The sequence below is a fragment of the Perca flavescens genome, chromosome 7, assembly GCF_004354835.1.
Source record: "Perca flavescens isolate YP-PL-M2 chromosome 7, PFLA_1.0, whole genome shotgun sequence".
NCBI classification, from domain to species: domain Eukaryota; kingdom Metazoa; phylum Chordata; class Actinopteri; order Perciformes; family Percidae; genus Perca; species Perca flavescens.
Genome location: NC_041337.1, coordinates 12791917 through 12804642, shown reverse-complemented (window position 1 = coordinate 12804642; position 12726 = coordinate 12791917). Strand labels below are relative to the sequence as shown.

At 40.8% G+C, this 12726-nt stretch overlaps 1 protein-coding gene across 1 annotated transcript in view; it reads left to right on the top strand.

Annotated features, from left to right (window-relative positions):
• Window positions 1-6312: 6312 nt before the first annotated feature.
• The window catches only part of LOC114558670 (adenylate cyclase type 6), a 40823-nt gene continuing 34409 nt past the window's right edge, over window positions 6313-12726 (top strand). The window contains exons 1-3 of the mRNA XM_028582790.1: window positions 6313-6502; window positions 9338-9424; window positions 10464-10685. The gene's annotated coding sequence lies outside the window, so the exon portion shown is untranslated. The remainder of the gene's footprint in view (window positions 6503-9337; window positions 9425-10463; window positions 10686-12726) is intronic.

Genomic DNA, 12726 nt, shown 5'->3' with positions numbered 1-12726 from the left:
ACAACCGTACAGGTCCGTACTATGTGTGCGTCTCTGCCGGGGGTGTCGAGGTTGGCTTAGCTGGCGCAAAAATCTACTATTCTAAGAGGGGACAGGTGTACAATTTTAATCTTTTCTTTTTCTTTTTAGAGACGTGTTGGTGGATATAATCACCGTGTCCCCTGTTCCCTTTGTTTGTAATATGTGTTTGTTAAAGGAGGATTCAAACAACCACAGTCAAATATGTATGGGATCTTCAAAGAGTGGACCTTTGAATTCATAATACAGGGGAGATTTTTTGGTAACACAGATACACGCATACAATAATCATTCAAACTAATTTTTTTTTAAACATTTAAGAGTGGTGAAAGAAAAAGTATTTAGATATTTTATTTAAGTAAAAGTAGCAATACCACAGTCACATTGTAAAGATACTCTAGTCTACACTTACAAATTGCCTACAAGTCCTGCATATAATCAGGAACACATACTTAAAGTATTAAAAGTAAAAGTACTGCAGTAATGCAGAAAAATACCCCCTGTGACAGTTGGTTGAGGTGGAGCTATTATTTATAAAAAAATACTTTTGTATAGGTCTGCAACATGGTCTGCAACTAATGATTATTTACATTATTGGACTAATGTGCAGATGATTTTCTAGATTAATTAATTATTTGGTTTGTAAAAAGTCTGAAGATAGTGAGAAATGTCAATCACAAGTTATCATAGCCCAAAGTGTAAGAAATCTTGCTTGATTAAAAGTACATCTATAGGATAATGCTGAATAAAATAATTACTCCAGTAAAGTTACTTTGTTACTTGACACCTCTGACTACTAACACTATTATTGCTGTATCGCTCTAATTATAAAGGGCCTGGACGGTTGTAGAATGGCTGGCCAAATGTCATACAAGTTTGTTTTCTGAATTTTCAAAACACCAATTCACCAATTAATACTTATTTTACCAAACCCTTTCATTACCATAATATGTGTGCCAGCTGAAATTTGAGGCTTTGATTATGCAACTTCCTGGTAAAATAAATTCATAAGAGGAGCATAATAAAGAGTATATATTATAAATGATTCAGATGATGAATAATAACCAACTGAACTGACAAACATAGTGTCCTCTTTACACCTTACATTACAATGCCTCTCGCACCCAGATAACATCTGGATATGGACAATTCACATTTACACTCAACACCAAGATTGTATCAAATATCTTTTTACAATTGGGCTGACTTTATCCATCTAAAATGCATCAAATCATCTGTGTCAGACTCACGACAAAAAGGTTATAAAAAGAAAGTTTCAAAATAGATGCAGAAGCAGAAATAGGACTCCCTAAAAACTCGGTATTTTATCTGGATGGGCGCCATTTGCAGGATGTAGCAGTGACCATCTCAGCCTGGTGCTGAGTGCAGAACAAAAATCCTGAATTATTTTGTGTTGACAAAAATGAGAAGTAGTCTATGGGCTATAGTTTAAGTTTGAAAAATTAAGCAGGATTAAATAATAACATGCATATGAGATAATCTAATTTGATGCATGTCAAGTAAGGCATACAGAATATACTTCATGTTTTCCTATAATTTATATATTTGGTCTCACACCTAATGGAAATGGATAGTCTGTTTTGTAATCCTGTTTAGGACCGACATCTCTTGATGCAGGATACTACATTGACATACACAATGATATCAACATATCATATATAATCTGTGTAGGTTTTTGTTGGTGGATGAAATTTAGTTAATCTAAATGTCAGTAATATTTGAGAATTTATCATTTATCAGGTAAAAGTCAATTGAAAAAATCTTTATATCAATGATGAATAACAGGTTTATTTAATTTGGTAATACCCCAATTGAAAAAGTCCTTGATTCAAACTTAAGAAAATGTTTAGTATTATCAGAAAAAAAATCTGTCAAATGTTCTACTGATCGCCATTTAAACAGTTTCTTTCCACAAGCTGTGATTACTTTAAACAAAGCACCTTAAACTAGGCACTTTAAATTTATGTATAGATTTTTATTGTACAGTATTTTGATATTGAGGTTTTATGTGGCTTTGTTTGTCTATTTTTATGTTGTGTTCTCTTATGTGTTGACCTTGCACTTTGAGCTACTTGCACATTTTTTTCCAATGTGGGTTACACTGCAAATGGCTGATAAAGTGAATCTGAATCTGCATTAAGTATCAAATTAAAAGTACTCATTATACAAAATGGTCCCATATATATTGTATAATACTATAACAGCTTTGATTTTTGTATTTGTTTAATTCTATCAGTAGGGTTCACATAGGGAGACTTGGTGAACACGGACACTGCAAAGATTTTATAGAATGTTATATTTTGAAACTGGTGTATAAAACTCAAATGTAAACAGAATTTCTGTTTGAATGTTATTGTCAAAGTCACTTTCTCACAACAAATTCATAATATTGGAGAAAGGGATCTCTAGACGGTAAATTGGTTAGGTTAAAATGAATTTAGTAATGCAACTGAGTATTGTAATCATATCTTATGTTAACAGCCCTAACCCTATTTTATCTACTAACTATTTTTGGTCATGAGCATAACTTTGATGCCAGAACAGTTGGTTTTCACATGAAAAAAACACTGTTGCAAAAGACCACGTTGTTTTTTTGTTTGTATTTTCTTCACAAACATTTGACCTGGGTGAAACTCAATTGGCAGAACTTCTGCACGAGTTGAATATTTACAGCAAATGATAAGAGAGATAAGCAGATTTTTATTTTTTTAAGTTTATTGTTAAACACGAAACCAAGCTGTAGGGAGATATTAAAAATGCCCAATTGCTGCATGGTTTAAAGGTGTTCAAAGTGGGAAAAAACCGGAGCACCCGGAGTAAAACCCACGCAGGCCAATCACTGGTCTCAGTCCTACAGAGGCCATTCACTGGTCTCTGTCCTACAGAGGCCAATCACTGGTCTCTGTCCTACAGAGGCCATTCACTGGTCCTCTGTCCTATAGAGGCCAATCACTGGTCTTAGTCCTACAGAGGCCATTCACTGGTCCTCTGTCCTATAGAGGCCAATCACTGGTCTCAGTCCTACAGAGGCCATTCACTGGTCCTCTGTCCTATAGAGGCCAATCACTGGTCTCCGTCCTACAGAGGCCAATCACTGCTCCTCTGTCCTATATAGGCCAATCACTGGTCTCAGTCCTACAGAGGCCAATCACTGGTCTCAGTCCTACAGAGGCCATTCACTGGTCCTCTGTCCTACAGAGGCCAATAACTGGTCTCAGTCCTACAGAGGCCATTCACTGGTCCTCTGTCCTATAGAGGCCAATCACTGGTCCTCTGTCCCACAAAGGCAATCCTCACAACAGAGGCCAATCACTGCCATAGTCCAAACAATAAAGAGCTTCTGGCCAAACTTTGGAATGGAGGAGAAGACTCTTTTGATGGCACTTTGCTTCCTTGGTTTCATCAGGTGTTCTTTGAAGAAGGAGACAATACATTTGTCAACTGCTGGTTCATCTAGATTCATTGAAACCAGCACGTCCTGTGCACAGCCCCACTTCTTGCACATGTCCTTTAAAATGGCCTTGCTGAGGTGTTTATAAGTGTCATTGGTGATTTGAAAATCTTCTCCCTCGACTTCAGCCCATATCTTTTCGAACAGGCGCTCAATGATGGTTTTTGAATGTCCAATTGTTGTGTTCACCTTCGCTTTGTTAAAGGTCCGCAAAACCAACTTCTGCACAAGTAGCCTGACGGAACATTTATTTTTCTCTGCCTGTCCTGTTGAATTCTGCACAGGTCTGGCAGCTGCCTCCTCAGATACTGCCACTGTAGGTGTAGGTTTGGGCGTAGGTGTAGACTTGGGCGTAGGCGTAGGCGAATGCGTAGGTGTAGGTTTGGGCGAATGCGTAGGTGTAGGTTTGGGCGTAGGCGAATGCGTAGGTGTAGATTTGGGCGAATGCATAGGTGTAGGTTTGGGCGTATGCGTAGGTGTAGGTTTGGGCATATGCGTAAGTGTAGGTTTGGGTGTAGGTGTAGGTTTGGGTGTAGGTGTAGGTGTGGGTGAGGGTGTCGGTGTAGTGGTGGGTGATAGTGACTCAGTATTCTTGAAAGCCTTTTTCATCTTGTCACTGTGGATGCCAGCCTGTGTGCACAGCCACCATTTCATCAGTCCAAGGTAACGCCACACTTTACAATGTATTTCACCATACACTGTATCACGGGATGGGGAAGCAGACAGTGTCCTTTCATTTGATCCTGGGACAGTCTCTGGAATCCTCCCCTCAGAGACGTAACTGTAGAGGAGACCAGTAAGCTCTTCTTTGAACACCTGGTCTTTACCATTGGAAATATCCCGCAATTTACAATAAACAACCTCACTTCCAACTTGGTGTTTTACACCATCTTTTGCAAACAGAGAGTCAACATCAGTCACAAAGGACTGCATTGTCTTCTCACTTTTAACTTTGGAGTCAGGGTGGAATTGGTTGTCTAGTTGAGTCGCCATGCGATGTATTGACAGTTTGGCAAACTGCGTGGCAAAAAAGATTTTTATCTTACTCCCCACTCCTTTTAATGACAGTTTCTCTCTTGATTCCGGGGTGATACATGTTCCTCTGGCTTCTGGGGTGAAACACATCCCTGTGGGTTCTGGGCTGGTACTTGTCTCTGTCGGTTCTGGGTAGGGTTCTGGGCTGGTCCTTGTCTCTTTGGGTTCTGGACTAATATTTGCAGCATCTTGCTCTTCCAGACTGTTAACCTCCTGAACAATTAACTGCGTAATGTCATCTGCAATTATTTGAATCTCCCGTGAGGTGTCAGATTGCAGCTGATCATACTCGGAGTCGGTCATTTCTTGCAGTAGAGGTTCTGTGAGTCCACAGACCTCATTTGTAATTATGTCCTTCACAGCCATGGTTGTTGCACTCACAAAGTGCTCTGATGCTCTGGAGACCTTGTCCGGGGTTTTTGATTCCACAGATCTGGCTGCTGAATGGCAGTAATCACTATCTGCCTCCTCTTGATCTTCCATTTCTTGTTGTCCATCAGCAGCCTTCTGTATGGCGATGTCCTGTCTTGTTCGTGGTTTACGTGGTCGACATGAGCACAAAACGTCTTTCATCTTGCTCATAAATTCTTTCAACATATTAAAGGCATGTCGTACCATTGCCATAAGTCTGTGAGGGGGAGTCACACGCTCACTAAATACAGGTTCCAAAGTGTCCGCACTATTGCTGATAGCAGAGTAAATGCTGTGTGCAACCTCTGCAACAAACATGTTGTTTAATATATTTGAGCTGTCACAGTGGACAGGGTCCTTTACTTGCAGAACCTCAGCAAAAGTCAGAGGAAGTGTGTCGCCCAGACTGGACCGAACACGTTCCTCAGAGATTATTTGGCTGTATTTATTCTGCAGAGTTGCCAAAATGGATTTAGACACTAGTGATATTAGGTCCAAAATCATCTCCGCCATCAATGTTGATGTGGCATCATCAGGTGCACCTTCCTTCAATAATTTCTGCTGTTCCAATGTCATCCTTTTGAAAAAGGACTCAACCACTGGACGAACATCTTCCACTCTGATCTTCGATATCTCCTCTGTCTGGGAACTTTCCATTTCAGTCATGGTGATTGTATTAGATAGGCTGTGTTTTCTGAATGTCTTGTCTTGTTTTACAGGTACTGGTTTGTCAGAAGCTTTTTGAGCAGATACAAGTAAACCGATGTAGAGTAAACCATAGCATAGAATGATTTTCCCTAATGTCTGAATCTGTCTCATAGGCAAAATGTCATGATGTCATTCATGAAAGGCATAGATAAAGGATGAAAGGCATTCTAGAACCTGAGGTCAGATCAAAGGACGTTCCAGCCTATCTATGGTTCCAGCTAAGCTCCGCCCACCAACATGGAATGCAGCTAAGCAACCGTTGCTAGGCACCAGTCGCACTCTCTGATTGCTCTTTTGTCGTTTTCAGCTGGAGGCATTCCAGTCTGTTTAAGTTCTCAAATAATGTTTTTGTCATTTTATGTAAACCTATGAAACTGTCCAAAAGAAATGGTGCATGAGCCTTTACTGTCATGTCTTCTTATGTCTGAAATCAAAGAATCCTTGTTTCAAAATAAAACACCACGAACAAGTTAGTTATGTGTCGTTTCTGTTTTAGCTCTATCTAGTCTACATAGTCGCCTAATTAGACTAGCTTACAGTGTTGTATTTTCATTAGCCAACATTTTTATCTTACTCCCCACTCCTTTTAAGGACAGTTTCTCTCTGGATTCCGGGGTGATATGTCCTTCTGGCTTCTGGGGTGAAACACATCCCTGTGGGTTCTGGGCTGATACACGTCTCTGTGGGTTCAGGGCTGGCGGTGAGATTGTGTGCAGTAAGGCTGTGGAACGTTATAAAGTGAAAACTCCAAAATGGTCTTATTTAACTTAGCGTAGACTTACTTGTTAGGTAGAAAACACAACCCCACTACAGCCGTAACGTTAACTTACATAGTTGGTCAGGAAATAGCTCCAGCGGGTAAGCTAACTAACATAACTGTTCTTCAAACTAATTTACAAGGTTTTCCATTTCTACACCTAAAAATAGAGTTGTTGTTGTGATTGCTGCTGTAGTTTTGACAATGCTAACGTTAGCTATCTTTCCACTGTTCCAGTATTTATGCTTTAAGTCAAAACTGTTAAGCTAGGCTATACCTGTAAGTAGCCTAATATATGGGTTAACGTTACGCATCACAGACCTTTTGGACAATATTAATAATCACTGTGTTAAAGAGAGCATTTATGCACATTTCATTAAATCTCTTAGTGCTTCTTTACCCTTATGTTGTGTAGGGTCAGCTGTTATATTGGTGGAAGATGTAACAATTAGGGCTGCCACTTCTTAGTCGATTAGTCGACTAATCGGTCGTTTTGGTCTTAGTCACTAACATTTCTTTAGTCGATTAGTCATTTTTTATGCTTATTCATGCTTAATTATTTATTTCAGGAAACTTCTGAGCATATTTATGGTAAACACAAGATTTAAAGTGGTGCTTTTGCAGGATTAATTATGGAGAAACTCAGTTTTACAGATGGTTAATTAACTACATTTATGTTGTGCTTTTCTAGTCTTAACCACCTCTCAAAGCGCACAGCTCTGTCAATTAAATCAACTAATTGATTAGTCGACAAAATCCTATAAGTGTTAGTCGTCTAAGAATATCTTTAGTCGAGGACAGCCCTAGTAACAACAGTGTCGAAATACTCTGTTTCAAGTAAAAGTCATGCATTAAAAATGTGTCTTAACTTACTAACTTGCTTACTTTTCAAGTAAAAAGTATTAGCATCAAAATTTACTTAAAGTAACAAAACTAAAGGGCTCACTATGTAGACTGGCTCATTTTAGAATAATGTATATTATTTAATTATTATATTAAGGATGCATTTGTACATCATTTAAATGTTGCACATGCAAGGTGGGGCTACTTTTGATTACTTTAGCTTGTGCATTTCCTCCCAAGGGAATCAATAAAGTCTAATAATAATACATCATCATTTATTTGTTGATTATATTTTGTATTAATAATCTGAATCTGCAAAGTTACTAAAGTTATTAAATGTGGAGTTAAAAAGTACAATATTTGCCACTGAAGTGTAGTGGAGTAGAAGTATAAATTGTGCTTAAGTACAGTACTTGAGTAAATGTACTTAGTTACATTCCACCACTGCATTTACCCTTCTTCAACACCTACTCCAAATTATTTTGTTTATACATACAGTCTATAGTCAAACCTGAAACTCTAAGAGGGACTACAGTAATACACTATCAGATTGCCTTTCACAATATTTTTGTGAAAGGGGGCATGACATGCAACAAAGCTTGGAGTTGGTTCAGTTGGTCCAGCACCATCCAGTTTTTCATCTCTACCGCTTTAAATAGTCTTGTGAGCCTCTGACCAAGTGTGGTCATCATCAGCTTCTCCCTGTCCAGATTGCTGCTTTTTGTGATTTCTACATTGTCTGGTTTAAGTGGCAGAAAGTATTTTGGGATTTCTGTAGTCGTAGTGTCTGCCTCCTTTGTGCTTGTCTGGTATCCATCCATTCATCCATCTTCATCCGCTTATCCGGGATCAGGTCGCGAGGCAGCAGCTCCAGCAGGGGACCCCGAACTTCCCTTTCCCGAGCCACATTACCCAGCTCTGATAATCAGGCTGAATTGCCACTCTGTTCTGTTCATTCAGCCTATCAAGTTAATTAAATTTATCTGAATTACTCAACAAATTGGAGTTGTGGCCAATGATTCAGAGGTCTCGAACCAGGTTACCTTTGTGCTAGTCTTGCATTGCCCCAACCGTCCTGGGAGGCGCCAAGACCCGGATGCAGTAACCGTCCCCTTGCAAAATAGATAGCGGAGATAGCAGAAGGAGAGGGTAATCCATGTGTGAGAGACGTGTCAATGTCAGGCTATATCGCAGCAACATACATAGCCAGACTACCTTTGTGCCATCTTCCTGAGTAACCTCACCTGTTGCTTCAGCATCTGGGCAGACGCCTTAATGGACCTGCCTCCAGTTCCCAAACTGGTTTTCCTGAGCCTGTCTCACCAGTCCCCTGGCCCTCTCAAGCAGACAGGTTATTCACCTTTGACCTGCCTCCCAGGTTGACCCTAGTTTGTGATATTCCTCATTGCTAATGTTGACCACCCTGCCTTCCGCTGATGGTCAACTGATTACTATTATCTATTATTTGTCCATTGTAACCTTTTCACTATAATCTGTTCATTTTTGTTTGTATAACACAGTTTTTTAAGAAGGTCCTTGTCACCTGTCGCCTTTTGTAAACATGGCCCTATCATGTCTGATTTAGTGCAGACACTGACAATAAATAAGACTTTTCTTATAAACCAGATCCTGTAATGAGTCTGGTTTAATTTAACAAATTCACTGCAGTTATTATATTATTATTATTATTATTATTATTGTTGTTGTTGTTGTTGTTGTTATTATTATTATTATAGACTTATAATATTTAGATTTTTAAACTAAAATTATATCAACATGTTAATCAGTGATCTGGCTAGAGAAATGGACAAAACTAAGCAACTGAGCCCACAAATAGGCTTGAGGCACATATCTTTTGAGACCTTAAATGTAACACTCTGGGGCCATTTTACATATTGAGTATGTTTACACTGTTGTTACTTTTACTTGAGTAAAGGATCTGAGTACTTAGTTCACTGCTGCTGTATATCAGCCTAACAAGGTTTAAATAAAAAAGAATGAAGGTGTCAGCTGACTTTTCCCTCCTCCACATGACTGTTTTTTCCTTCTGGGACTCATGCTGGTGGTGTTTGACCGGCCCGGGCTTGCTGCAGACACGGCTTCACCTCTAGAGGGAGTGCTGATCAAAAGTGGGAATGGGAGAGTGGTGTGACTGTGAGCAACGGCGCGCCTGGGCTGAGGTGAGCTGCTCAATTCACCCAAAGTTAAATATCATGACACCGGAACTAAGTGGAATTTGATTTCAAACTAAAAGCCGAAACATTAAGGCTATTGAGGTGAACAGCCAACCACAAGCAACAAAACGTGGTTGATGCAATCGTTTGATTCCATACTGAGAGAAAGCCCTGCTGTAACACGAAAATATTAAGATTTTTAAATGATATGGCTGTGTGGAGTAGACCTGCACATTTTTATTTCTCATCAGAATCGGCTTTATTGGTATGTGTATATAGGCTACAGGAAAATTGACTCTGAATGCAATTACACACAGAACAGTTTACAGGAAAAAAAGAAAGAAAAAGAAATAGACATATGACTAGGGGCGCCTGGTTAGCTCACCAGTCCTTGTTGCAGCAGCTGCTGGTTCGGTTCCAACCTGCAGCCCTTTGCTGCATGTTATCCCCGTCTTTCTCCCACTTTCTTGAATTAATCTGTCCTATTAATAAAGGCAATAAAAGCCAATTTTTTTTAATCTTTAATCTTTGGTGAGGAGGTTGTGTGGCTCAGGCTCCCGCTGTTTGACATCCTCCTGGATCCATTCATTTTCATATATGTTCACATCATATATTTTGTCATATCTTGCATATTGTTTTTCCTTATCTAAATCGAGGGTCATATGCTGTACAGATTGTAAAGACTCCTGAGGCAAATTTCTGATATTGGGCTATGAATTTAACCTCGACTTGAACATTTGGGGGGTTGAGATCTCCACTTTTGAGATCAACACTTGATTTTCTGCATTCTGGTGAATTTTTCTGCAACAATTTGTGCCTCTCTGCATCAAGTTATGGTGCAAATGTCTTTATTTATGTAAAGGACACTGTTTGGGGAGGGGGGGGGGAGTGGGCAGACATGGACGTATTGATCTTTTCATTAAGCGATTTCTTTAAGTGAGTGCTTGTTGGGTTGCAAATAGTCCACCACTGCTGGTTGGAAGGGTTTTAATTTGAAAACCGAATAACCGGAAGTGTGATGTTTGTATTTCCCCCGTCTTAACAGTGGTGCTTGGAGCCGAGAGGGTCAGGGGGAGGAGAGGAAAGGGAGTGGAGCGAGAAGACGACAGGAGGAGATCCACCACAGGGTGACCAATTTACCCGGACCATCCTTGGACAGCTAGCGTTAGGCTATGGTCCTCCACCCTGGCCGCTCCGACCGAGAACCACACCGAATCGGATTGTCTGCTGCGGTCCTGTCGGGGAATAGAAAAAGAAGATGAACACGGTGAGTCCGTTTTTCTGACTGTAACTGCTGCTCCACACTGCAGGCCGACATGCAATATATGTTCTCCTGTCACACAAATGTCTCAAACGCTGTTTGAACCGTAGACGCATCTGCCACTCTGTCAACCATGTCTGTCGGAGTGAATGACATAGCTGGCAACAGTTGCTGTAAGGCCTCTGCTTCACACTGGTGCTGGTGGCAAAGGATACACGGCCAGTACATGTATTCCACTGGCGGCCAATTACAACATATCTTTGTGGGGGGAAGGATGAGCTGCATCATTATGTTTCTTATTACAGTTGACAGTCCCGGGGGTGTTAATTGGCTACATAAGAGACTGGAGCCGCTTGCAGGTTGGATCTGATGCTCATGATGATTCACATCAGGGCTCCGCAGATAATTTTTCATAACATCACTTTAAACTTAAACACCTCCATGTCTTACCACTATACGAACCCATTGACTTTGTAAATGATGGGGTTTAGAGTATTATTCACCGCTAGTCCTCCATCAGTTGATGCTGAGGAATGTGCAGCAGCAGCAGCAATAACGTGTTTATATCTGTTTATTTACCAAAGACTCATGTTTGTCAATAGACGTAAACTGTGAGCTTTTGCTTTGCTGCAGGCTGAAGGACATCTGCACAAAAATACATCGCCGACAGTGGCGTGTTTGTGTCTTAATTTGGACTATCGGACTCAACGGAATGGTTTTATGGTCCCCGCTATGGTTGTCACATAGGCCATGGTATTATGTAACAAGAAGCCTGCGCTGTTTGAATGCGGGCCCCTACACTCGGCCTGACTGTGCATGGCATTTAGGCTATACACCGGATCGCAAACATATCATCCGCACATAATGAAATGAAAAAAATGCCCATACAGCGCGTTGCATACCTTTTTGATTTTGAATTGGTTGATCTATTTTCGCATCTGTATCATCTGGATGACAACTGAGCCACAGAGAGAGATTGATGCATATACACAGCTTCGGACTTGTCTAACATCAAGCCCACGATGAATTACTTTATGTTCGCCGTCTGTGGCTGTAACGCCAGCGTAGCGGCTGTCCGGTTGAAAATGTCCCCTAGGAATAGTCAGTAAACCCCGCCTTCCCTTCTCCGCTTCCCCTCCCTTCTCCCAACGCTAGTGGGGGGAACTGGAGAGTAGCCTACAGCCAAGCACCATGCAAACACACACACACACACACACACACACACACACACACACACACACACACACACACACACACACACACACACACACACACACACACACACACACACCAAGCGAGTGGCAACACCGCGACGTTTGCAAATGGGTACACGCTGGTCGACCTTGTGCAGGGGAGTCAGGGACGAGGAGAAAGAGGGGAGGTGTGTGTGTGTGTGTGTGTGTGTGTGTGTGTGTGTGGGGGGTCTATACGTGCCAGAGAAGGCGCATGCAGGCAAGATATAGCGAGGAAATGCTATTTTTGCTTCAACAACATGCCTCTCTGGCAAAAATGCAGGTCGAGGAAGCGGCTGCATTGCTTCTGTGTGTCTCTGCACTGTGTGGAGCTCAGGGTGTGTGGAGGCCTGGTAAGATCAGCTGGTAGCAGTTGCTGATGTGTATGTGGATGATTAATTAAATCAAGACGAAAAAAGACCATACTATATTACTATTATTATATTAACTACTAAAAAATGCTGTATGGTCGTTATAGTAGCCTACTATTGGAGGCATAGATACTATACAACGTGACCAGGTCAGCATACACCTTCAATTGAATATCAAAGAAAGTAAGTCCCTAGATACCTATAGTGGAATATTTAAATTATTTTCTGTCAACCACTATGTAGCCTCATAAATGGGATGCACCATCTGATTTTTTTCTCTCCCGATATGATACCTCAACTCAGTTTATCTGCAGATACCGTATCCCAGTCCGATACCAGTGATCTCTTTTTCACAACTTTGCAATCTGTATACCTCGCTGTGTGAAACTCATTGGCATCTTTCTCTTGTGAGGTAACATGAAGGCACTACAAATGTATACTCAG